The sequence below is a fragment of the Populus alba genome, chromosome 11 (assembly GCF_005239225.2).
Source record: "Populus alba chromosome 11, ASM523922v2, whole genome shotgun sequence".
Classification (NCBI taxonomy): Eukaryota; Viridiplantae; Streptophyta; class Magnoliopsida; order Malpighiales; family Salicaceae; genus Populus; species Populus alba.
Window position 1 is genome coordinate 10,237,951 of NC_133294.1, and position 27,836 is coordinate 10,265,786.

Sequence of the window (27,836 nt, forward strand, 5' to 3'; positions counted from 1 at the left end):
GCATACTTTGTTGTTTTCTCCTCAATATGTAGTCGAACCTGCTCATGTAGTTTCTTCATCAATTCTGCCTTTCTAATTCCATCCATAGATGTCCTCTCATCAATTGGAATATGAACAAGATCAATAGGAACACAAGGATTAAAGCCATAGACAACCTAAAATGGTGAAAATTTTGTAGCCCCATGCACACTACGATTATATGCAAACTCCACAATCGGCAAACAAGTATCCCAACTCTTCAAATACTTATGTATAACAGCTCGTAACAAAGAAGATAAAGTTCGGTTTACTACCTCAGTTTGTCCATCAGTTTGTGGATGACATGCCGTACTGAAAAGTAACTTTGTTCCAAGTTTCCTCCAAAGAGTCTTCCAAAAGTGGCTTAAGAACTTTGTATCACGATCAGAGACAATGCTTTTAGGAATTCCATGCAAACGAACAATCTCTTAAAAGAACAAATCAGCAACATATACTGCATCGTCAGTTTTCGTACAAGGAAAGAAATGGGACATTTTGGAGAATCGATCAACCACCACCATTATTGAATCCTTCCCACATTGTGTTCTTGGTAGTCCAAGTACAAAGTCCATGCTAATGTCCATCCATGGTTGCTCTGGAATAGGCAGTGGCATATATAGTCCATACGCATTCTCTTTACCTTTAGCTCTCTTGCAAATAGCACATCTTTCAATCACCTTGTGTACATCCCGTAACATACTGGGCCAAAAAAAATGTTCTTTCAGCAGCTCATAAGTCTTCTTCTCCCCAAAATGACCACTAAGACCACCACTATGAGCCTCTCGCACAAGCAATTCCCGTAACAAACCTGAAGGAATACACATTCTGCCCATTTTGAACAAGTAACCTTCATGCATAAAGAACCCATCATAAGCTCCCTTTGCACATTCGGCAACCACATTAACAAAGTAGGAATCATTGGCATACTGATCCTTCACCTGTTCAAAACCCATCAGCCTTGCATTCAACATAGAGATCAGTTCATACCTCCTAGAAAGAGCATCAGCAACCACATTAACTTGCCCTTTCTTGTACTTTATGACATAAGGAAATGACTCCATGAACTCCACCCATTTAGCATGTCTTCGATTCAACTTGTTTTGCCCCTTAAGATACTTCAAGGCTTCATGATCAGTATGTATAACAAATTCTGTAGGCACCAAGTAGTGCTGCCATACCTCCAGAGTCCGAATCAAAGCATAGAACTCCTTGTCGTAAATAGAGTAGTTCAAACGCGCTCCATTTAACTTTTCACTGAAGAATGCAATCGGTCTCTTTTCTTGCATCAAAACAGCACCAATTCCAACCTCGGAAGCATCGCACTCTATTTCGAATGTTTTAGCAAAGTCTGGAAGTGCTAAACCTGGAGCAATACACAACTTTTCCTTAATTAGCTCAAAAGCTTTCTGCGCATCTTCACTCCATCTAAACTCTTTCCCGTTTTTCAAGCATTCTGTCATAGGAGCAACAATAGAGCTGAAGTCTTTCACAAATCGCCTGTAGAAAGAAGCTAAACCATGGAAACTCCTCACATCAGTGATACTAGCAGGTTTTGGCCAGTCTCGAATTGCCTCAATTTTCTCCTCATCAACTCTAACTCCCCTGCTAGAGATAATATATCCAAGAAACACGACACTTTCTTTACAGAAGTAACACTTTGTGAGTTTCCCATACAACTTAGAATCTTGCAAAGTTTCAAACAAAACTCTAAGATGCTTCACATGATCATCAAAGGTCTTGCTATACACCAGGATGTCGTCAAAATATACTACAACAAACAGCCCAATATACTTCCTCAAAACATGATTCATAAGCCTCATAAATATACTAGGCGCATTAGATAACCCAAACGGCATTACCATCCATTCATATAACCCCTGTTTAGTTTTAAATGCTGTTTTCCATTCATCTCCCTCTTTCATTCTAATTTGGTGATAGCCACTCATCAAATCGACTTTAGAAAACAATGCAGCACCATGCAACTCATCAAGCAAATCATCAAGTCTGGGTATAGGAAATCGATACTTAACTGTTATTTTGTTGATAGCGCGGCTGTCCATGCACATCCTCATGGTTCCATCTTTCTTCGGTACAAGCAAAGTAGGTACGGAAGATGGACTAAGTGATTCTCGCACATAACCCTTCTCTAAGAGCTCACCGACCTGCCTTTGACTCTCTTTCGCTTCCTCTGGATTACATCTGTATGCTGGTCTATTAGGAAGTGAAACTCCCGGCACCAAATCAATTTGACGCTCAATACCACGAATAGGTGGTAATCCTTTAGGTAATTCATCTGAAACACATCTTTAAATTCTTCAAGTAATTCCTTAATCTGTCTTGGTAAATCCAATCCTTCTACTTGTAGTAGTTGCTTTGCCCAGACCATGAAAACAATCCCTGTTGTGGCTAATGCTTGTTTGATGTCTCCTTTTTTGGCTAACAACAGTCCCTTTCGTGATGTCACCTTCTTTTGTTGGCTTCGTAACTGATCCTCTCTAACTTGTTGAGAACTCAGTGGTAACAAGTTCACCTTCTTTCCATTCAGCATAAAAGAATAAGTGTTCTTTCATCCATTGTAGGTCACATCCTTATCAAACTGCCATGGACGACCCAGCAACAAATGGCTAGCTGACATTGGTGCAACGTCACATAAAACCTCGTCGTGATAGGTTTTAATGGAAAAAGGTACACGAACTTGCTTTGTCACCCGAATCTCCCCATTCTCATTCAGCCATCGCAAACTATAGGGTCTGGGATGTGGAAGGGTATTTAAAGCCAATTTCTCCACCAAGGTAGTTGACGCAACACTAGTGCAACTTCCATTATCAATGATCATCCCGCACACCTTATCTCGAATCTGACATCGAGTATGAAAGATGTTCTCGCGTTGCTCATCACTACTGTCAATTTGTGCATTCAGAACCCGTTGAACAACCAACAAATCTCCCTTCACTGGTTCGAAATCCTCTTCTTGTTCAGCCACTTGTACCTCATCGTCGTATTCAGTTTCAACCTCGTCTCCACTGATCAGCTCTCCATGATCCCCATGCAAAATCATCACCCTTTTATTTGGACATTCCGAAGCAATATGCCCATGTCCCAAGCACTTGAAGCACTTGATGTCCCGAGACCTCCTAGGGTGTTGAGGTTCTGTCCCCTTCTCCTTTCCCTTCAAAGAATCAGAACTGGTATTCCCCTTGCTAAACTCCACCTTCTTGTCTCGTTTAGGTGTGCTACATGTTCGTGTAGGCGTAGAAACAACCCTTATCACGCTTGACATAGTTACACTAGTTCGAACACCTCCTCGTCTCTGCTGCCTCTCTACTCGGGTTGCGAGCTTTATAACTTCCTCAAGGAAGATGTACGGTTGTAACTCAACAACATTAGCTATATCCTTCCTCAACCCTCCAAGAAATCTAGCTATTGTTTGCTCTTGAGGTTCCATCAATTCACATCAAATCTGCAGCAATTCAAACTCTTTCACAGTCAAAGATCCCTGTCGCAAAGTCTGAAGTCTGATGTATAGCTCCTGTTTATAGTAATCAAGAACAAATCTCTTCTTCATCACTCTTTTCATAGTTGCCCAAGTTGTAATCTCCTCCTCTCCATCCCTTCTCCTCTGAATCTTTACGTTTTCCCAAGCCTAAAAACTAGACTTTTAATAAAGCAAGTAGACAAATTTAACTAACACACGTTTTTTTTTTACATTTCTAAAACATATGCAGACGAAATTTAAAACAGCCATAACTTTTGACACAAAAATCCAATGCAATCATGGTTGGATAATATAGAAAGATCACGTTCGAAACTTGAATTTTACCTACATAAATCTTGTTTTCACATGCATTGGATGATTCGTCAAGGCCCGTTGTAGTTGTTTCGCTCTCGCTCTTGTCATTGGACCATCTGAATCCTCTTGCATATTAGATTCAGCTTTACGAGATGGATTATAATTCCCATGATGTGTGATCAAGAGGTCATAATACACAAAACATCAGTTAAGGAAAAGGAAAGATCACCAACAACACTGCTGATAGGCAGAGAACTGCCATCACAGTGTTAATTTTTAGACTTTTATCACAATTTCTGACATTGAAAAGAGGAACAACAATATTGGTGACAAAGGCTCTGGAGTTAAAACAACATAGCTTAGAAGATTATCAGTATTCTTGGGTTTAGAGAGGGGGAGCTTCCTATGAAATATTTGGGAGTGCCTCTTATCTCGTCCAGACTAAAGGCTGTTAATTGTAAGGGCCTCGTGGATCGAATTACCGCCAAAGTTCGACATTGGACCTGTAGAACACTCTCTTTCGCAGGGCAAGTACAACTGATTAACTCAGTCTTATTCTCCATCCAGGTCTATTGGGCATCTCTATTCCTATTACCTGGGGAAGTAGTGAAAAATGTTGAGCAAATTATGAGATCCTTTCTTTGGTCAGGTTCAGATATGAGCACTACCAGGGCTAAAGTGGCTTGGGATCAGGTATGTCTTCCAAAAAAGGAGGGGGGGCTAGGCATAAAAAGGATAGCAGAATGGAACAAGATTGCCTTGTTGAAACATATTTGGAACTTGTGCAATGACTCAGATGGCTCAATCTGGTCTACTTGGATCAGATCCAATCTCTTGCGAGGTAGGAATTTCTGGACAATCAAGGCGCCAGGAAGCTGCTCTTGGGCTTGGGGAAAGATTCTAAAGCTCAGATCCTTAGCATGGCCGAAGATGAAGCACGTCATCGGAGATGGAATGACAACCTCTCTATGGTTTGACAATTGGCATCCTCACAGCCCGCTCGCTGATACCTACGGTGAACGTTTCATCTATGATTCAGGTATGGAACACAACGCGAGAGTGAACGTGCTGATTAATAACTTAGAATGGAGAATTCCTATCACTCATGCTATTGGCTGGCACCCCATTTTAGAAGCTATTCCTCCCACCTCTACTCCTAAGGGGCAAAAGGATGAGATTGTTTGGTTGGATTCGCCAAATCAGAGTTTCTCCGTCAAAGTAGCTTGGGAACAACTAAGAATTCATCATCAAATGGTTGATTGGCATGACATCGTGTGGTTCAAGAATGCTGTCCCAAGACATGCATTTCTTCTTTGGGTGGCTATCCAACGGAAAACTCTCAACGCAGGATAGACTTCATCGGTTTGGTATTCATGGTCCCAATAGGTGCTCACTCTGTCTCTGCAATAATGAAGATCACAACCACTTGTTCTTCGAATGCTCCTTTGCGAAAGCATTATGGTGGAATGTTTGTGATAGATGCAACATTCCAAGAATGACAAAAAGCTTGGATGAATGGATTCGATTGGCCACTGTCTCTTGGCATGGAAAAAGTTTCGTCAACTTTTCTCGTAAACTGGGTTTCGCAGCTACAGTGTATTGTATCTGGCAAGAACGGAATGCAAGGATCTTTGCAGATGTGTCTAAAGCTTCGAATTTGGTTTTTGATCAAATCGAATGTATCATTCGCGATAAGCTTGTTTTGATGAGGAATGTTCAACAAACAGATGAAAACATAAGGATCCAAAGACTTTGGAGGGTCAATAACATGGACTCTTAATTTGATGTTTAGCTGGTTGTTTTTGTACCCCTAGCATATCTAGTTGGTCCAAGTTTTTGTTTTGTTGTGGCTAGCCTGTAGCCATTTGTTGGTTTTTGTTTCTGTCCTCATTGTAAATCTTGGGTATGCCCATTATATTCTTTGTATCATTTTCTTTTAATACATAAGTCAGCTTACCAAAAAAAAAAACATAGCTTAGAAGAAACTTGATGATTAAAAAAAAGCCCAAAGCAGAAAGAGTATAAAGGATCATCTGTTGTACCATTTTAGGAGTAAATGTGTTCAGGTTTGCTAAGGCTGTAGAAGCAAGAATATGAACAATCAGCGAGGCAATAGGCAATGCAACAGAGCTAGAGGCACTAGTAGAGGTATGATAAGCAAAGATGATATGACCTTGTTTCTTGCAATAGTTATAGAACTTCTTACGATAATCCCGAGCAATATGACTAAAAGCTTTACAGCTAAAGCACTAGACGACACACACATTCTACCCTTATTCCTTTCTTGTGCTGCATAAGTCATATAAACAATTGCATTAACATTTGCTTGATGTTCCATGATAGCCTAAGTTATAATATGTTGCTCCTTACGAAGAAGTTTCACTCAAACAAGCATCTAGAGATGATACATGATGTCAATTCATCATATTTGAACGTGCACTCTCAAAATTAGAACGTAACTTCATCAATAATTGATCTCTCTTGCTTGTTTCATGCATTGCTTGAATAACAAATAGAGTTGTTGATACGAACCTCGTGATCACGTGGTCACGCAACCCACACGCAGACACCAATTCCCGGAAAGCCAAGTAAATCAGGTTTGATAGGAGTGTGACACAAAGATAACTTGTACCTAGGCACCAGCACTATTGGAAACGTAAACCCCCACCCAACGAATATTGATTCGCGAATGAGAAGCATAAGGATGACGCCACGAAGCCAGTTGTTCTTCGATAAGTCGTTTTCAGTTCTTTAGAGAACCAAGGAAGGGAGATTTTTTTTTTTTTGGTAAGCTGACTTATGTATTAAAAGAAAATGATACAAAGAATATAATGGGCATACCCAAGATTTACAATGTGGACAGAAACGAAAACCAACAAATGGCTACAGGCTAGCCACATAACCAAACAAAAACTTAGAACAACTAAATATGCTAGGGGTACAAAAACAACCAGCTAAACATCAAATTAAGAGTCTATATTATTGACCCTCCAAAGTTTATCCCACCAACACACAACAAGTGCAGCAAAGAAGTTTATTGATATGAAAATTGCGTAACCTTACATGTTTGGTTATGCCTCTATTTATACTGACTCTAGACTTAAAGAAACCCTAATGGACCCCCCCTTTTTTGGACTTATATGAAGCCCACTTACAATTGACCCAAATAAGTAATAATAACCCAAAAGCTAAGAAGAAAATAATAAAAATAATAAAAATCCGAAAATTACCATCCTAAATATGCTAGAATCAAATTTGTGTTGCTGATTTAATTACTTTCCTTCATATGTTAGGAAAAGCATTAAATAGAGCTTACCAAAAAAAAAAGCATTAAATAGTCCTCCCCTCTTTAGGAATAAGATATGGCCAATAAAGAAAGAGACAAGTTACTTATAGAGAGAGGTTAGAGAGAGGTTAGAGAGGAAAGATTCAAAGGGGCGGTGCTCCAACAGCCATATCTCCGGCGACCACCGTTGGATCAAGCCAAGATTTGGTTATGTTGTGAATTGAACTATTGTCTACATTCTGACCGGAGGGATCTTCTAAAGCTTCCGCCGTTTAAGAAATCTGGACAATTGAAATTTTCTGGAAAACCCCATAGTGCTGTCAGAGTCGCCGGCCCATTTTGCCTTGTTATACCGTTGGATCCAGACTATTTTTTGGTATGTTGTGAACATCTATATTGCCTACATTCTGTCCAGAGGGATCGTCCATATTGGATTCCTCCTGCGGAAGCCAGCCATTTGAATATTTCTGGAGAAATCCTTCTCGGAATAGTCAGAGCCGCCGGCATATTTCTCCTTCTTCCACCGTTGGATCAAGCTTATTTTTGGATATGTGATGCCTCGGGTTATGATACACATTCTGAACGGTGGAGATTGGAAATTACGCCTGCAGCAACGTTGTCTACATGTTCAACAGAAGGTCGTCATTCTCAGGTCAGTTTCGGTATAATTAAGATCTGCGGCGATCCAACCGTTAAACTGTGCTGATATTTGAATATGTTATACATAACATGTGTATCTTCCTTTGAACCGTTGGGATGTTTGAACTGATCGGTGTTCCAATCATAGTGCTGGTCGCTTATTAGTGCTTCTTGGACTGAGTTTTTTCTAGTATTTGTATGCTGCCAAATTGTCTTTGTGTTCTGCTGTCAAATTTGTTCCAATGGTTAGCTCTGACATTGAACAACACAATGGAGTTAAATCTGGACATACTTTACAATTAGAGCTCCAAGACATGCTAAATAGTCATGACATGACTCCTGTGTTGGGTTCTAAAGGTGATGAGTTGAAGGTTGGGTCTAAGCAACAAGAACAGCTACACCTTAGCCCAAATTGAATTTTTTAAATGCTTTGAAGGGCTCTGATGTTGATGAAAATAAGGGTAGGATGTCCCTTGATATGAATCCAGTCCGTAACTTGCATTTTGCTCCCCCCGCAATAACTGATGGTCGTGTGACAGTAGCTCCTCCACTTGATGTGTTTGAGGATGGCTGTGAACTTTGGAAATCCACTCTAGTTGGTCATTTCGTGGGTCAGAAATTACCCTATCCTGTTGTTAATTCTATTGCTAAAAGAATATGGGGGCTCCCACGGTCTATCCGAAGTTTTATCTTCTGATAATGGATTCTTTCTCTTCACTTTTGATTCTGTCGATCGCGCCACTAATGTTTTGGAGAGAGCCCCATGGCACATGGCCAACAGACCTTTGGTGCTTAAACGTTGGCATCCGAACATGCAATTTTTTGAAAGATGATCTGGATAGAGTTCCGGTATGGGTTAAGCTCTACAATGTTCCTCTCGAGTATTGGACTGTTAAGGGGCTGAGTTGTGTAGCGAGTGCTATTGGGGTTCCCCTTCATGCTGACCTTACTACATTGTTGCGTAAAAGGCTTAGCTACGCAAGAGTTTGCGTTGAGATAGAAGCTTCGAAAACGCTGGTGAAGGAATACGACCTTCGCTGTCCAAATGGGTTATTCATAACAATTTCAGCGGATTATGAATGGATTCCTTCAAGGTGCAATAATTGCAATGTCTTTGGACATACCACAGCGATATGTGCTACCAGTAAAGTTGATGATCGTACAATGGGGGCAGAGGGCAAAGGAAAATAGGAGCTGTGAACTCTAAACATGCAGATAATAAGCAGAATCAGCTTCAATGGCAGGTAGTTGGTAAACGAAATAAGGGTGTTACGATTGGTGAGAATGATTGTTTGGCATCTAAAGAGCTTAATTGTAATGAGAATGGTTTGTTTAGCATCTGCTTTACATAGTGCTGATTGTAATACGAATGAAATCTGCGACATTAGATGTGCCCAATGCTGGTTGTTATGAAGATGAAAATCCTACCTCTCCTCTTATTTTGAAGAGCTTACGAGCAGACATGGTGCCGGAGGAAGGGGATGCATGTACTTCTTTAGATCAAAGTTCAACCATCTGTAATGCAACCATGAACCCTGTTAGTCATGAGGTGAATGTTGATATTGGAGTTATGGGAGGTGGTACAGGTAAGGAAGATGATGATAAGGAGTCGACGTCACTGATCCCAACAAGTCCGCAAAGTCCGATTTCTTCTGACGGGGAAACTTTTATTAATCAGTTAGCTAGCAAGGCTAGAGACTCTCTAGAAAAAAAGAAACGGGTTCTCCAGGCTTTTCAAAGAAGAGTAAGAAATCTGGCTCCTCGAGGGGGGGGCAAGTCAAGGTAATCCGTGTGTTGATGTTTGGTACTCCTCTCTATTTCCCTATGATTATTGGATGTTGGAAATGTTAGAGGTTTGAATGATCCCATAAAGCATTCAGAACTGCGTCAGCTCATCCATCAAGAGAGGATGGTTTTTTTTTTGGTTTGGTTGAAACTCGGGTTAGAGACAGGAATAAAGATAATGTTTCGCAACTTCTTCTGCGTAAGTGGTCATTCTTGTATAATTAATGATTTCTCTTGTCGTGGTCGTATTTGGGTTTGTTGGAATGCTGATTTGGTGAAGGTGGATGTTCTGGGAATGTCAGACCAGGCTATCCATGTTTCTGTCATGATATTAGCTACCAATATCTGTTTTAATACTTCAATCATTTACGGAGACAATAATGCATCTGTACGTGAGGCTTTATGGTCTGATATTGTGAGTCGTAGTGATGGATGGGAGTCAACCCCATGGATTCTTATGGGCGACTTTAATGCTATCCGCAACCAGTCAGAGAGGTTGGTCATATGGACAGATTGGAAACATGTATACGTGAAGCGAAAGTGGATGATCTTCGGTATTCAGGTATGCATTATACTTGGACGAACCAATGTCCTGAGAATATGATTATGCGGAAACTAGATAGAGTGCTTGTGAATGAGAAGTGGAATATGCGCTTCCCATTGTCGGAAGCGAGATTCTTGCCTGCTGGTATGTCAGATCATTCTCCCATGGTGGTAAAAGTCACTGGCAATGTTCAGAACATAAAGAAACCATTCAGATTCTTCGATATGTGGATGGATCATGACGAGTTCATGCCCTTGGTGAAGAAAGTATGGGAATCAGCATTCAGGAGGGTGTCCAATGTATCAACTGTGTTGCAAACTAAGGAAGCTAAAAGCAGGAACTTAAACATTTCAATAAGACTCACTTCTCCAATATTTCCGATAGAGTCAAAGATGCAAAAGATCACATGGATAGGGCTCAACAAGCTCTGCATACAGCGCCTGAGGATCCAACATTGCGTATGCGAGAAAGAGATGCTGTTCGTAACTATGCTTCTACTGTCAGGGCGGAAGAGTGTTTTTTCAGACAAAAGGCAAGGATACAATGGCTTAGCTTGGGGGATCAGAATACTAGCTACTTTCACAAATCAGTAAATGGTAGACAGAATAGAAATAAGCTTCTCTCGGTTACAAGGGAGGATGGAGAAGTCCCTGAAGGACACGAGGCAGTCAAATCAGAAGTAATTGCATACTTCCAGCGTGTATTGGGAGTGAAAACAGATGCCTAGGGTCCTGAACGAGGAAGTGATGCAATCGGCAATTATTTACAAATTGTCGGCAACTCAACAGCATGTACTAGCACAAGATGTCACAAGAGAGGAGATTAAGCATGCTATGTTTAGTTTGAAAACAACAAAGCTCCTGGTCCAGATGGCTTCAACGCAGGTTTCTTCAAAAGAATGTGGCACATAGTGGGGGAAGATGTAATCAACGCTGTTAGCTCCTTCTTCCAGACTCGTAGAATGCTTAAAGAAATGAATGCTACATCCATTTCCCTTATCCTAAAGTTGCTAATCCTACGAGGTTGACAGATTTTCGTCCTATATCTTGCTGCAATACAGTATACAAATGCATCGCGAAGATTCTAGCTGGGAGAATGAAAGTTGTTTTACCATCCTTAGTAGGTCCGTATCAAACAGCTTTTATCTCTGGACGGAGAATCAGCGACAATATTCTTTTTGTCTCAGGAACTAATGAAAGGCTATCACACAAACTACGGGTCCTGCTCGTTGTGCTATGAAAGTAGACCTGATGAAGGCTTATGACTCTGTTCGGTGGGATTTCGTTGATGCTACGTTGATAAAAATGGGATTCCCTAGAACAGTCATTGATTGGATCATGGTTTGTGTTACATCATGTCAATTCTCAATCAACGTCAACGGTGAACTTGCGGGTTACTTCCAAGGGGGGAGAGGGCTGAGACAAGGTGATCCATTATCTCCATATTTGTTTGTCCTATGCATGGAAATCCTGTCAGGGCTGTTCTGCAATATGAGTGCCAACCAAAACTTCAAGTTCCACTGGAGATGCAAGAAGGACAGAATTTCTCATCTTTGCTTTGCCGACGACTTGATGATATTCAGCAAAGGGGATGTACATTCAATCCGTATGATCAAAATGTACTCACAGAGTTTCAGGTTCTATCAGGTCTATATCCAAATCCAAACAAAAGTGACATCTTCTTGAGCGGTTCGTTAGGAGCTGAGAGGGAACAGATTATCAGTATTCTTGGGTTTAGAGAGGGGGAGCTTCCTAATGAAATATTTGGGAGTGCCTCTTATCTCGTCCAGACTAAAGGCTGTTAATTGTAAGGGCCTCGTGGATCGAATTACCGCCAAAGTTCGACATTGGACCTGTAGAACACTCTCTTTCGCAGGGCGAGTACAACTGATTAACTCAGTCTTATTCTCCATCCAGGTCTATTGGGCATCTCTATTCCTATTACCTGGGGAAGTAGTGAAAAATGTTGAGCAAATTATGAGATCCTTTCTTTGGTCAGGTTCAGATATGAGCACTACCAGGGCTAAAGTGGCTTGGGATCAGGTATGTCTTCCAAAAAGGAGGGGGGGCTAGGCATAAAAAGGATAGCAGAATGGAACAAGATTGCCTTGTTGAAACATATTTGGAACTTGTGCGATGACTCAGATGGCTCAATCTGGTCTACTTGGATCAGATCCAATCTCTTGCGAGGTAGGAATTTCTGGACAATCAAGGCGCCAGGAAGCTGCTCTTGGGCTTGGGGAAAGATTCTAAAGCTCAGATCCTTAGCATGGCCGAAGATGAAGCACGTCATCGGAGATGGAATGACAACCTCTCTATGGTTTGACAATTGGCATCCTCACAGCCCGCTCGCTGATACCTACGGTGAACGTTTCATCTATGATTCAGGTATGGAACACAACGCGAGAGTGAACGTGCTGATTAATAACTTAGAATGGAGAATTCCTATCACTCATGCTATTGGCTGGCACCCCATTTTAGAAGCTATTCCTTCCACCTCTACTCCTAAGGGGCAAAAGGATGAAATTGTTTGGTTGGATTCGCCAAATCAGAGTTTTCTCAGTCAAAGTAGCTTGGGAACAACTAAGAATTCATCATCAAAATGGTTGATTGGCATGACATCGTGTGGTTCAAGAATGCTGTCCCAAGACATGCATTTCTTCTTTGGGTGGCTATCCAACGGAAACTCTCAACGCAGGATAGACTTCATCGGTTTGGTATTCATGGTCCCAATAAGGTGCTCACTCTGTCTCTGCAATAATGAAGATCACAACCACTTGTTCTTTGAATGCTCCTTTGCGAAAGCATTATGGTGGAATGTTTGTGATAGATGCGACATTCCAAGAATGACAAAAAGCTTGGATGAATGGATTCGATTGGCCACTGTCTCTTGGCATGGAAAAAGTTTAGTCAACTTTTCTCGTAAACTGGGTTTCGCAGCTACAGTGTATTGTATCTGGCAAGAACGGAATGCAAGGATCTTTGCAGATGTGTCTAAAGCTTCGAATTTGGTTTTTGATCAAATCGAATGTATCATTCGCGATAAGCTTGTTTTGATAAGGAATGTTCAACAAACAGATGAAAACATAAGGATCCAAAGACTTTGGAGGGTCAATAACATGGACTCTTAATTTGATGTTTAGCTGGTTGTTTTTGTTCCCCTAGCATATCTAGTTGGTCCAAGTTTTTGTTTTGTTGTGGCTAGCCTGTAGCCATTTGTTGGTTTTCGTTTCTGTCCTCATTGTAAATCTTGGGTATGCCCATTATATTCTTTGTATCATTTTCTTTTAATACATAAGTCAGCTTACCAAAAAAAAAATAAGATATGGCCAACTTCCTTACTTAATTAGGAGAATAATAAGTTGCTGGCTTTTTATCCTTGTAGCATTAGGAAACAAAATAAGCCTAACAAGGTTGGTATTGGGCTGGATATATCAACCCCTTGTTCCACATGAATTGGGCTCTTCTTGGACTTGAACTAGATGAATTAAAGGCTGTCCTTCATGCTCCTTAAATGTCCCAAGCCCTTCTACGTCCATCTTGCGCCATAAGTTCTGAACAAGCCCATTCAATGCTTCTTTAAGCTTCTTTGCCCTAGCTCTTGTGATTGGCCCAATTGGCACCTCCAATGGATCGTTGGCATGATTACGCTTAGTGTTGGGGTGATCCGCATCATCCCCTCTCTCTTCAAAAGGATTTGACCTCGAATCATTGCCTACATCAAACAAAGTAAGATCAGAAACATTAAAGGTAGCACTAACACCATACTCACCTTGCAAATCAACTTTATAGGCATTGTCATTGATCCTCTCAAGGATCTGAAATGGCCCATCTCCTCGTGGTTGTAGCTTTGATTTTCTATGAGCCGGAAATCTCTCCTTGCGCATATGCACCCAACCCAATCGCCGGGCTGAAAAGACAACATGTTTGCGCCCTTTATTGGCTTTGGTCGCATACTCATGATTCCTCTTTTCAATCTGTTGCCACACACTCTCATGGAGTGTTTTCACCACCTGTGCTTTACGATTACCATCCAAACTAACCCTTTCATCAACAAGCAAAGGAATCAAATCCATTGGAGTTAAAGGGTTAAATCCATACACAATTTCAAATGGTGAAAATTCAGTAGTAGAGTGCACACTACGATTATATGCGAACTCTATAAATGGCAAACAATCTACCCAATTCTTTAAGTTCTTTTGAATGACAACACGCAGAAGTTGTGTTAAGGTCCTATTAACTACTTCGCTTTGTCCATCTGTTTGGGGGTGACAAGTAGTTGAAAACAACAGTTTAGTACCCAATTTTCCCCATAACACCTTCCAAAAATAGCTAAGGAACTTAACATCTCTATTAGAAACAATGCTCTTAGGGACCCCGTGAAGTCATACTATCTCCCTAAAGAACAAATCAGCAATGTTAGTGGCATCATCGGTTTTATGACATGGAATAAAGTGTGCCATCTTTGAAAACCTATCAACAACTACAAAGATTGAATCCCTACCCCGTTTTGACCTAGGTAAACCTAAGACGAAATCCATCGAAACGTCTACCCATGGTTCCTTAGGTACAGGCAAAGGGGTATACAAGCCATGTGGTTGAGTCCTAGACTTTGCTTTCCTACAAGTTATGCATTTATCACATATGCGCTACACATCTTTTTTCATTTTAGGCCAATAAAAATGCTCATGCAACACATCCAAAGTCTTAACAACACCAAAATGCCCCATCAACCCGCCCCCATGTGCTTCACGTACAAGCAATTCACACATAGAACTTAATGGAACACATAATCGACTCTCTTTAAACAAATATCCATCAAGTCTATAAAACTTCCCAAAAGTCAAAGTTTCGCAAGCATTGTAAACATTAGCAAAATCACTATCATCCTTGTACAATTCTTTTGTGTGTTCAAATCCTAGAAATCTAGCATCCAAAGTAGATAAAAGAACATACCTGTGCGAAAGTGCATCAGCTACAATGTTTTCCTTTCCTTGCCTATACTTGATCACATATGGAAAGGTTTCAATAAATTCCACCCATTTAGCATGTCTCCTACTCAACTTACCTTGCCCTTTCAAGTGCTTCAATGATTCATGATCAGAATGTATCACAAACTCCTTGGGCCACAGGTAATGCTGCCACGTCTCTAGAGATCTTACCAAGGCATAGAGCTCCTTGTCATATGTAGGGTAATTCAAAGCTGCCCCATTAAGTTTTTCGCTGAAATACGCAATGGGCCTTTTATCCTGCATTAACACAGCTCCTATACCAATACTTGACGCATCACATTCAACTTCAAAAGCTCTCGTAAAGTTAGGCAAAGCTAAAACAGGTGCCGAACAAAGTTCATCTTTCAACAAATTAAAAAGCCTTATCCTGTTCATCATTCCATTTGAATCCAACAGACTTTTTAACAATTTCAGTTAAAGGTGCAGCAATAGTACTAAAATCCTTCACAAACCTTCTATAAAAACTAGCAAGTCCATGAAAACTCTTTACCTCACTTATCGATTTTGGTGTAGGCCAATCCTGGATGGCCTTAACTTTCTCCTTGTCCATTCTCGATACCCTGTGCAGTTACGACATAGCCAAGAAACACAATTTTTTCCATACAAAAGGTACACTTCTTAAGATTAGCATATAATTGCTCACTACGCAACAGACTAAGTAACATTACGCAAATGATCAAGATGCTCATTTAAGTTCTTGCTATAGATCAAAATGTCATCAAAATACACAACAACAAACTTACCTATAAACGCATGCAATGCATGATTCATTAAACGCATAAACGTGCTAGCGCGTTCGTAAGTCCAAACGGCATGACTAATCATTCATACAAACCATGCTTAGTCTTAAATGCAGTTTTCCACTCATCACCCTCTTCATTCTAATCTGATGGTACCCCACTTTTTAGATCAATCTTAGAGAAAATACATGATCAAGTAATCAAGTATAAGCAAGGGAAAGAGAACATCGTAGCTGATGCACTCTCGCGCAGGTATGTTCTTTTACACACCATGAATACTAGATTGTTAGGTTTTGAATATGTGAAGGAATTGTATGATAATGATTCTGACTTTGCTGAGATTTATAATGCATGTGGACATTCGGCTTTCTGTAAGTTTTATTTGATGGATGGTTATTTGTTCAAAGAAAATAGATTGTGTGTTCCTGCTAGTTCTTTGCGTGAATTGCTTGTTCGTGAAGCACATGGGGGTGGTTTAATGGGTCACTTTGGGTTGCGAAAACCTTGGATGTATTGCATGAGCATTTCTATTGGCCAAAGATGAAAAGAGATGTGCAACGAATTTGTGAACAGTGCATTGCTTGTAGAAAGGCAAAATCTAGAGTACAACCGCATGGACTATATACACCACTACCTGTGCCTACTGAACCTTGGGTAGATATCTCTATGGACTTTGTTTTTAGGTTTACCCAGGTCAAAGAAAGGTAGAGACTCTATCTTTGTTGTGGTAGATAGGTTTTCTAAAATGGCGCATTTCATTGCATGCCATAAAACAGATGATGCATCTCATATCGCAGACTTGTTCTTTAGAGAGATTGTATGTTTGCATGGCATTCCTAAGAGTATAGTGTCAGATCGTGATGTTAAGTTCCTTAGTTACTTTTGGAAGACCTTATGGGGAAAGTTGGGAACTAAACTCTTATTTTCGACAACATGCCATCCTCAAACAGATGGACAAACTGAGGTAGTGAATAGAACATTATCCCAACTTTTACGTGCTGTAATTCAAAAGAATTTGAAAAGTTGGGAAGAATGTTTGCCTTTTGTTGAGTTTGCTTATAATAGAACTGTGCATTCAACTACTACTTTTTCTCCTTTTGAAATTGTTTATGGTTTTAATCCACTAACTCCTATGGACTTAATTCCTTTACTTTTGAAGAAAGGGTAAATTTAGATGGTGAAAAGAAGGCAAAGATGGTGAGAGAACTCCATGAGGGAGTTCGACTACAAATAGAGAAAAAGAACAGACTTTACGCTTCTAAAGCAAATAAGGGACGTAAACTGGTTGTTTTCCAACCCGGTGATTGGGTATGGGCGCACATGTGTAAGTAACGATTTCCTAACCAAAGGAAATCAAAATTACAGCCTCGTGGTGATGGTCCTTTTCAGGTTTTAGAGAGAATCAATGACAACGCATACAAATGGACCAATGACTCGGTCCAAGACAAAGACATTGAAAGACGCATTGAATGCATTGGTTTTGAAGGTTTCCACCAAGTCAGAATTGGAAGGTCCATTGGAGTATCAAGAGGAGATCCTAGTACATCTTATCCATGTGCAAGGGGTCCAATACAACCTTATTTGGGCCATGAGATAAGGGCTTTATTTTATTTTGTTAGCTACAGCCCAAGGCTTGTTTGGGCTTAATTCATACTTTGTTTTCAGCTAGGATCCAAGGCTTGTTTGGATTAAGTTATGGGCTTTTCATTTTAGGGTTTGGGCCAGTTTTGAGTGGACCTCATATAAGTCCACATAAAGGGTCCATTAGGGTTAACTTTTCAAGAACTATTTAAACTCAAGTAGGCCAAAATTTCAGCAGCTTGGATGATTATTATTCTGAATTTTTCAGTTTTAACGTGTGAGAGTGATTCTTGCATTCTTCAGTTCTTGAACGAACTGAATCTGACTTATCGAAGGTTAACTAGCTTCATGGCGTCATTCTACTCATTCCAATAGTGTTGGTGCCTTGGGGCAGGTTTTCATTGTGTCGCACTCATATCAGACCTATTTCGGCTTTCCGGGATCATATCTCAATCTTGATTGTGGGTTGCGTGACCACGTGATCACGAGGTTCGCATCAATGTAACTCATCTAGCATGTCATCAAGCCTAGGAATAGGATGTCGATACTTTACCGTTATGTTATTGACGGCACGACAATCAACACACATCCTCCATGTTCCATCCTTTTTAGGCACAAGTAGCACTAGCACAGCACAAGGACTCATACTCTCACGAATGTAACCCTTCATCATCAACTCATCTACTTGCCTTTGAAGCTCCTTGATACGGTTCAGCGATGTGATACGACCCATGTAAGGTCAGATTTGGATTTTGGCGTAAAAAGCGCAACAGTCCAGGTTTACGGCAACAATCATAATTCTCAATCTGACCATTGTATCGGGATAATATTTTATGTGGACTCTCCAGACATATCTTACTACCTTGGGTTAAAAATTCAGGTCAATCGGAGTTCGGGAAGGAACCGCAATACTGGTCAACGGAGGCTGTACGGATTTTGTTATTTACTTCCATTTGACTTGTGGACTTCCTATTTGGTTAGGGTTCTTTCCTACAAGGATGTGGCAGCTGGCTTTGGGAATTTCCTAGTTCCACAAGGATCTTTAATGAGCTGCAATACAAGTGTGGCAGTGATTCATTAATGTTTCAGAATCCTTTTCTTATAAGGATTCCTTATTCATCCTAGCTACACAAGGAAATAAGGGCTGGTGGTATTTAATGACAAGTTACTTATTTTTATTATTTTCCTTAATGTTTGGGCTTAATTAAAACTTTGTTTTGAGCTAGGGTCCAAGGCTTGTTTGGATCAGGTTATGGGCTTTTCAGTTTAGGGTTTTGGGCCAGTTTTGAGTGGACCTCATATAAGTCCACATAAGGGGTCCATTAGGGTTAACTTTTCAAGAACTATTTAAACTCATGTAAGCCACAATTTCGGCAGCTTTGATGAATATTATTCTGAATTTTTCAGTTTTAACGTGTGAGAGTGATTCTTGCATTCTTCAGTTCTTGAACGAACTGAATCTGACTTATCGAAGATTAACTGGCTTCGTGGTGTCATTCTACTCATTCCAATAGTGTTGGTGCCTTGGGGCAGGTTTCCATTGTGTCGCACTCATATCAGACCTATTTCGGCTTCCCGGGATCAGATCTCAATCTTGATTGTGGGTTGCGTGACCACGTGATCACGAGGTTCGCATCAGTTACAAATTCAGGTCAATCGGAGTTCGGGAAGGAACCGCAATACTGGTCAACGGAGGCTGTATGGATTTTGTTATTTACTTCCATTTGACTTGTGGACTTCCTATTTGGTTAGGATTCTTTTCCTACAAGGATGTGGCAGCTGACTTTGGGAATTTCCTAGTTCCACAAGGATCTTTAATGAGCTGCAATACAAGTGTGGCAGTGATTCATTAATGTTTCAGAATCCTTTTCTTATAAGGATTCCTTATTCATCCTAGCTACACAAGGAAAGAAGGGCTGGTGGTATTTAATGACAGATTAGTTATTTTTTATTATTTTCTTTAATGTTTGGGCTGAATTAAAACTTTGTTTTGAGCTAGGGTCCAAGGCTTGTTTGGATCAGGTTATGGGCTTTTCAGTTTAGGGTTTTGGGCCAGTTTTTAGTGGACCTCATATAAGTCCACATAAAGGGTCCATTAGGGTTAACTTTTCAAGAACTATTTAAACTCATGTAAGCCACAATTTCAGCAGCTTTGATGATTATTATTCTGAATGTTTCAGTTTTAACGTGTGAGAGTGATTCCTGCATTCTTCAGTTTTGAACGAACTGAATCTGAATTTTTTTTGAGTATGTTGTCCGTCAGAACATACTCTACATCTTGACCGAACGGATCTTTCATTCCAATCAATGAACTGTGAGATACGGGCGTCATAATTCTGGGGTTGTTGAAATCTCGATCTCTTTGGTTCACCGTTGGATCATCACCTTATTTGAGTATGTTGTCCATCAGATCATGCTCTACATCTTGACCGAAGGGATCATCGTTTCAATCAATGAACTGAGAGATACTGGCCTCGTAATTCTTTGAGATAAGGTGAGTAGCTACATCTTTTCAGTGGGTTTTCTTTCTGGATTTCCAATACCAGCTATAAACATGATAATCTCTCATTAGAGCTTGCTCTCTCTAGTATTTGTCTATTTTCATAATGTCTTTAAGTTCTGGTGTGGAATCTGGTTCAAACCTTAGCTGTAACATTGAACAACACAATGAAGTTAAGTCTGGACATACCTTAAGATTAGAGCTAAAAGATATGTTGAATAGTCATCGTATGAAGATTTCTCAATTTACTAATGATCATCAAGCTAATTCTGAAGCTAGCATAGAGAAATCTTCTACTATCCAGGCTCCTCATGTTGTTTCAGAAATGAATCATGTGCTGGGTTCTGAAGTTGATGAATTGAAAGTAGGGGTCTCAGCAACAAGAACAACCAAACCTTAAGACCAAACTGAATTTTTTTAAATGCTTTGAAGGGTTCTATGGTTGATGTCAAGGAGGGTAGTAAGAACATTGATTTTCATCCTGTTCGAAATCTGCATTTTGAACCCCCGGCTATGTCTGATGGCCGTATAACAGTAGCTCCTCCGCGTGATGTGTTTGACGATGGCTGTGAACTTTGGAAATCCACTCTAGTTGGTCATTTTGGGCCAGAAATTACCATATCCTGTTGTTAATTCGATTGCCAAAAGGATATAGGGCTCCTATGGTCTATCAGAAGTTTTATCTTCGGAAAATGGTTTCTACCTTTTCACCTTTGATTCTGTTGATCGCGCCACTAATGTTCTGGAAAGAGCCCCATGGCACATGGCAAACAGACCTTTGGTGCTTAAACGTTGGCAACCGAACATGCAATTTTTGAAAGATGATTTGGTCAGAGTTCCAGTATGGGTTAGGCTGTATAATGTTCCTCTTGAGTATTGGACTATCAAGGGGCTGAGTTGTATAGCGAGTGCTATTGGGGTTCCCCTTCATGCTGATCGGTATACATTGTTGCGTAAAAGGCTTAGCTACGCAAGAGTTTGCGTTGAGATAGATGCTTCAAAGACGCTGGTTAAGGAATACGACCTTCGCTGTTCAAATGGGGTATTCGTAACAATATCAGCTGATTATGAATGGATACCGTCAAGGTGCAATAACTGCAACATCTTTGGACACACTACAGCGATATGTACCACTAATAAAGTTGCTCATCCTATAGTGGTGGTAGAGGGTGCGAGGAAAGTAGGAGCTGTGATCTCTAAATCTGCGGATAACAAACAGAATCAGTTTCAATAGCAGGTAGTTGTTAAACGAAATAAGGGTTCTGTAAGTGGTGAGAATGGTTTGTGTGCATCTAAAGTGCATAAGAATGAGAATGAGAATGGTTGCTCAACATCTGGGATACATACGTTTGATTGTAATGATCATGTGACATCAGATGTGTGCAATGCTATTTGCCATGAAGACAAAACTCCTACAGCATGTTTTGAGAGACATGGAGCAGGAGGAAGGGGATACATGTACTGCTTTAGATCAAAGTTTAGTCGTCTCCAATACAGATGCTTGTGTGACCATGAACCAAGTTCCCTCAACTATTAGTCATGAGCTGAATGTTGATGTTGCAGCAATGGGAGGTGACATAAATGGAGAACGAAATGAGAAGGAGCCGACGTCATTGATCCCGACAAGTCCACAAACTCCGAATTTCACTGATGGGAAAACTGTTAATCAGTCAGCTATTACGGCTGGAGACTCTCTAGAGAAAAAGAAAAAGGGTTCAAAGAAGAATAAGAAATCTGGCTCCCCACGGGGTGGCAACTCAAGGTAACCTTTATGTTGCTGTTGTACTCCTCTCTATTTTCTTATGATGATTGGATGTTGGAATGTTAGAGGTTTGAATGACCCCATAAAGCATTCAGAATTGCGTCGGCTAATCCATCAAGAGAGGATGGTTTTTTTTGGTTTGGTTGAAACTCGGGTTAGAGAAAAGAATAAAGATAATATTTCTAATCTTCTTCTGCGTAATTGGTCCTTCTTGTACAATTATGAGTTCTCTTCCCGTGGTCGTATTTGGGTTTGTTGGAATGCTGATGTGGTGAAGGTGGATGTCTGCGGTATGTCAGACCAGGCTATCCATGTTTCTTTTTTTGGTAAGCTGACTTATGTATTAAAAGAAAATGATACAAAGAATATAATGGGCATACCCAAGATTTACAATGAGGACAGAAACGGAAATCGTTCCTTACGCATGTGCGCCCATACCCAATCACCGGGTTGGAAAACAACCAGTTTACGTCCCTTATTTGCTTTAGAAGCGTAAAGTCTGTTCTTTTTCTCTATTTGTAGTCAAACTCCCTCATGGAGTTCTCTCACCATCTTTGCCTTCTTTTTCACCATCTAAACTTACCCTTTCTTCAAAAGGTAAAGGAATTAAGTCCATAGGAGTTAGTGGATTAAAACCATAACCAATTTCAAAAGGAGAAAAAGTAGTAGTTGAATGCACAGTTCTATTATAAGCAAACTCAACAAAAGGCAAACATTCTTCCCAACTTTTTAAATTCTTTTGAATTACAGCACGTAAAAGTTGGGATAATGTTCTATTCACTACCTCAGTTTGTCCATCTGTTTGAGGATGGCATGTTGTCGAAAATAAGAGTTTAGTTCCCAACTTTCCCCATAAGGTCTTCCAAAAGTAACTAAGGAACTTAACATCACGATCTGACACTATACTCTTAGGAATGCCATGCAAACGTACAATCTCTTTTTTTTTGGTAAGCAAAATGTACAATCTCTCTAAAGAACAAGTCTGCGATATGAGATGCATCATCTGTTTTATGGCATGCAATGAAATGCGCCATTTTAGAAAACCTATCTACCACAACAAAGATAGAGTCTCTACCTTTCTTTGACCTGGGTAAACCTAAAACAAAGTCCATAGAGATATCTACCCAAGGTTCAGTAGGCACAGGTAGTGGTGTATATAGTCCATGCGGTTGTACTCTAGATTTTGCCTTTCTACAAGCAATGCACTGTTCACAAATTCGTTGTACATCTCTTTTCATCTTTGGCCAATAGAAATGCTCATGCAATACATCCAAGGTTTTCGCAACCCCAAAGTGACCCATTAAACCACCCCCATGTGCTTCACGAACAAGCAATTCACGCAAAGAACTAGCAGGAACACACAATCTATTTTCTTTGAACAAATAACCATCCATCAAATAAAACTTACCGAAAGCCGAATGTCCACATGCATTATAAATCTCAGCAAAGTCAGAATCATTATCATACAATTCCTTCACATATTCAAAACCTAACAATCTAGTATTCATGGTGTGTAAAAGAACATACCTGCGCGAGAGTGCATCAGCTACGATGTTCTCTTTCCCTTGCTTATACTTGATTACGTAAGGAAAAGTTTCAATGAATTCAACCCATTTTGCATGCCTCCTATTCAACTTACCTTGTCCTTTCAGATGTTTCAAGGACTCATGATCCGAATGGATTACGAACTCTTTTGGCCACAAGTAATGCTGCCATGTCTCAAGTGCTCTTACCAAAGCATAGAGTTCTTTGTCGTAAGTGGGATAGTTCAAGGTCGCTCCACTTAACTTCTCACTGAAATACGCAATAGGTCTCCGATCCTGCATCAAAACAACACCTATTCCTATTCCAGACGCATCACATTCTATTTCAAATGCTTTTGTAAAATCAGGTAAACCCAAAACAGGTGCAGAACATAATTTCTCTTTCAAGAGAACAAATGCCAATTCTTTTTTTTTTGGTAAGCTGACTTATTTATTAAAAGAAAATGATACAAAGAATATAATGGGCATACCCAAGATTTACAATGTGAACAGAAACGAAAACCAACAAATGGCTACAGGCTAGCCACACAACACAACAAAAAGTTATACCAACTAGATATGCTAAGGGTACAAAAACAACCAGCTAAACATCAAATTAAGAGTCCATGTTATTGACCCTCCAAAGTCTTTGGATCCTTATGTTTTCATATGTTTGTTGAACGTTCCTCATCAAAACAAGCTTATCGCGAATGATACATTCGATTTGATCAAAAACCAAATTCGAAGCTTTAGAAACATTTGCAAAGATCCTTGCGTTCCGTTCTTGCCAGATACAATACACTGTAGCTTGGAAACCCAGTTTACGAGAAAAGTTGACGAAACTTTTGCCATGCCAAGTGACAATGCCCAATCGAATCCATTCATCCAAGCTTTTTGTCATTCTTGGAAGGTCGCATCTGTCACAAACATTCCACCATAATGCTTTCGTATAGGAGCATTCAAAGAACAAGTGGTTGTGATCTTCATTATTGTAGAGACAGAGTGAGCACCTGTTGGGACCATGAATACCAAACCGATGAAGTCTATCCTGTGTTGAGAGTTTCCGTTGGATAGCCACCCATAGTAGAAATGCATGTCTTGGGACATCATTCTTGAACGACACGATGTCATGCCAATCAACCATTTGATGATGAATTCTGAGTTGCTCCCAAGCTACTTTGACCGAGAAACTTTGATTTGGCGAATCCAACCAAACAATCTCATCCTTTTGCTCCTTAGGAGTAGATGTGGAAGGAATAGCTTCTATAATGGGGTGCCAGCCAATAGCATGAGTGATAGGAATTCTCCATTCTAAGTTATTAATCAGCACGCTCACTCTCGCGTGGTGTTCCATACCTGAATCATAGATGAATCTTTCACCGTAAGTATCAGCGAGCGGGCTGTGAGGATGCCAATTGTTAAACCATAGAGAGGTTGTCATTCCATCTCCGATGATGTGCTTCATCTTCGGCCATGCTAAGGATCTGAGCTTTAGAATCTTTCCCCAAGCCCAAGAGCAGCTTCCTGGCGCCTTGATTGTCCAGAAATTCCTACCTCGCAAGAGATTGGATTTGATCCAAGTAGACCAGACGGAGCCATCCGAGTCATTGCACAAGTTCCAAATGTGTTTCAACAAGGCAATCTTGTTCCATTCTGTTATCCTTTTTATGCCTAGCCCCCCCTCCTTTTTTGGAAGACATACCTGATCCCAAGCCACTTTAGCCCTAGTAGTGCTCATATCTGAACCTGACCAAAGAAAGGATCTCATAATTTGCTCAACATTTTTCACTACTTGCCCAGGTAATAGGAATAGAGATGCCCAATAGACCTGGATGGAGAATAAGACTGAGTTAATCAGTTGTACTCGCCCTGCGAAAGAGAGTGTTCTGCAGGTCCAATGTCGTACTTTAGCGGTAATTCAATCTACGAGGCCCTTACAATTAACAGCCTTTAGTCTGGACGAGATAAGAGGCACTCCCAAATATTTCATAAGAAGCTCCCCCTCTCTAAACCCAAGAATACTGATAATCTGTTCCCTCTCAGCACCTAACATACCGCTCAAGAAGATGTCACTTTTGTTTGGATTTGGATATAGACCTGATAAATCTTGAAACTCTGTGAGTACATTTTTGATCATACGAATTGAGTGTACATCCCCTTTGCTGAATATCATCAAGTCGTCGGCAAAGCAAAGATGAGAAATTCTATCCTTCTTGCATCTCCAGTGGAACTTGAAGTTTGGATTGGCACTCATATTGCAGAACAACCCTGACAGGATTTCCATGCATAGGACAAACAAATATGGAGATAATGGATCACCTTGTCTCAACCCTCTCCCCCCTTGAAAGTAACCTGCAAGTTCACCATTGACGTTGATTGAGAATTGACATGATGTAACACAAACCATGATCCAATCAATGACTGTTTTAGGGAATCCCATTTTTATTAACGTAGCATCAACGAAATCCCTTCATAGCCTTCATCAGATCTACTTTCATAGCCTTCATCTTGTGCTAGAACATCCTGTTGTGTTGAAGATAGTTTGCAGTTAATTGCCGATTGCATCACTTCCTCGTTCAAGGCCCTAGGCATCTGTTTCACTCCCAACAGACGCTAGAAGTATGCAATTACTTCTGATTTGACTGCCTCGTGTCCTTCAATGACTCCCCCATCCTCCCTTGTTACGGAGAGAAGCTTATTTCTGTTCTGTCTTCCATTTACCGATTTGTGGAAGTAGCTAGTATTCTGATCCCCCAAGCTAAGTCATTGAATCCTTGCCTTTTGTTTGAAAAAACTCTCTTCCGCCCTGACGATAGAAGCATAGTTATGAACAGCATCTCTTTCTCGCATGCGTAAAGTTGGGTTCTCAGGCGCTGTATGCAGCTCCTGTTGAGCCTTATCCATGAGATCTTTTGCATCCTTGACTCTATCTGAAATATTGGAGAAGTGAGTCTTATTGAAATGTTTAAGTTCCTGCTTTAGTTTCCTTAGTTTGCAACACAACCAATACATTGGACATCCCCCCGAATGCTGATCCCATACTTTCTTCACCAAGGGCATGAACTCGTCATGATCCATCCACATATCGAAGAATCTGAATGGTTTCTTTATGTTCTGAACATTTCCAGTAACCTTTACCACCATGGGAGAATGATCTGACATACCAGCAGGCAAGAATTTCGCTTCCGACAATGGGAAGTGCAGACTCCACTTCTCATTCACAAGCACTCTATCTAGCTTCCGCATAATCAGATTCTCAATACATTGGTTCGTCCATGTATAATGCATACCAGAATACCGAAGATCATCCACTTTCGCATCTCGAATACATGTTTCCAACCTGTCCATCTGACCATCCCGCGTAGAAGACCCTCCTGACCTTTCTGATGGATTGCGGATAGCATTAAAGTCACCCATAAGAATCCATGGGGTTGCCTCCCATTCATCACTACGACTCACTATATCAGACCATAATGTCTCATGTAAGGATGCATTACTATCTCCATAAATGATTGAAGTATTAAAACAAATATTGGTAGCTAATATAGTGACAGAAACATGTACCGCAGACATCCACCTTCACCACATCAGCATTCCAACAAACCCAAATACGACCACGGGTAGAGAAATCATAATTGTACAAGAAGGACCAATTACGCAAAAGAAGATTAGCAATATTATCTTTATTCTTTTCTCTAACCCGAGTTTCAACCAAACCAAAAAAAACCATCCTCTCTTGATGGTTTACTTGACGCAATTCTGAATGCTTTATGGGGTCATTCAAACCTCTAACATTCCAACATCCAATCATCATAAGAAAATAGAGGGGAGTACAAACAGCAACATAAAGGTTACCTTGACGTGCCACCCCGCGGGGAGCTAGATTTCTTATTCTTCTTTGAACCCTTTTTCTTTTTCTCTAGAGAGTCGCCAGCCTTAATAGCTGACTGATTAACAGTTTTCCCATCGGTGGAATTCGGAGTTTGTGGACTTGTCGGGATCAGTGGCGTCGGCTCCTTCTCATTTCGTTCTCCATTTATATCACCTCCCATTGCTGCAACATCAACATTCAGCTCATCACTAATAGTTGAGAGAACTTGGTTCACGGTCACACAAGCATCTGTATTGGAGACGACTAAACTTTGATTTAAAGCAGTACATGTAGCCCCTTCCTCCTGCTCCATGTCTCTCAAAACATGAGGAGAGGTTGGAGTTTTGTCATCATGGCAAATAACATTGCACACATCTGATGTCACATGATCATTACAATCAGACGTATGTATCCCAGATGTTGAGCAACCATTCTCATTCTCATTCTTATGCACTTTAGATGCACACAGACCATTCTCACCACTTACAAAACCCTTATATCGTTTAACAACTACCTGCCATTGAAACTGATTATGTTTGTTATCCGCAGATTTAGATATCACAGCTCCTACTTTCCTCGCACCCTCTGCCACCACTGTAGGATGAGCAATTTTATTAGTAGTACATATCGCTGTGGTGTGTCCAAAGATGTTGCAGTTATTGCACCTTGACGGTATCCATTCATAATCAGCTGATATTGTTACGAATACCCTATTTACGAATTCCCTACTGATGCCAAAGGTAAATCTGATATTCCTTAACCATTGTCTTAGAAGCATCAATCTCA

At 40.4% G+C, this 27,836-nt stretch overlaps 1 pseudogene; it reads right to left on the reverse strand.

Moving 5' to 3' along the window:
* Positions 1–789: 789 nt before the first annotated feature.
* Positions 790–27,836, reverse strand: part of LOC118039638 (uncharacterized) — a 35,119-nt pseudogene continuing 8,072 nt past the window's right edge.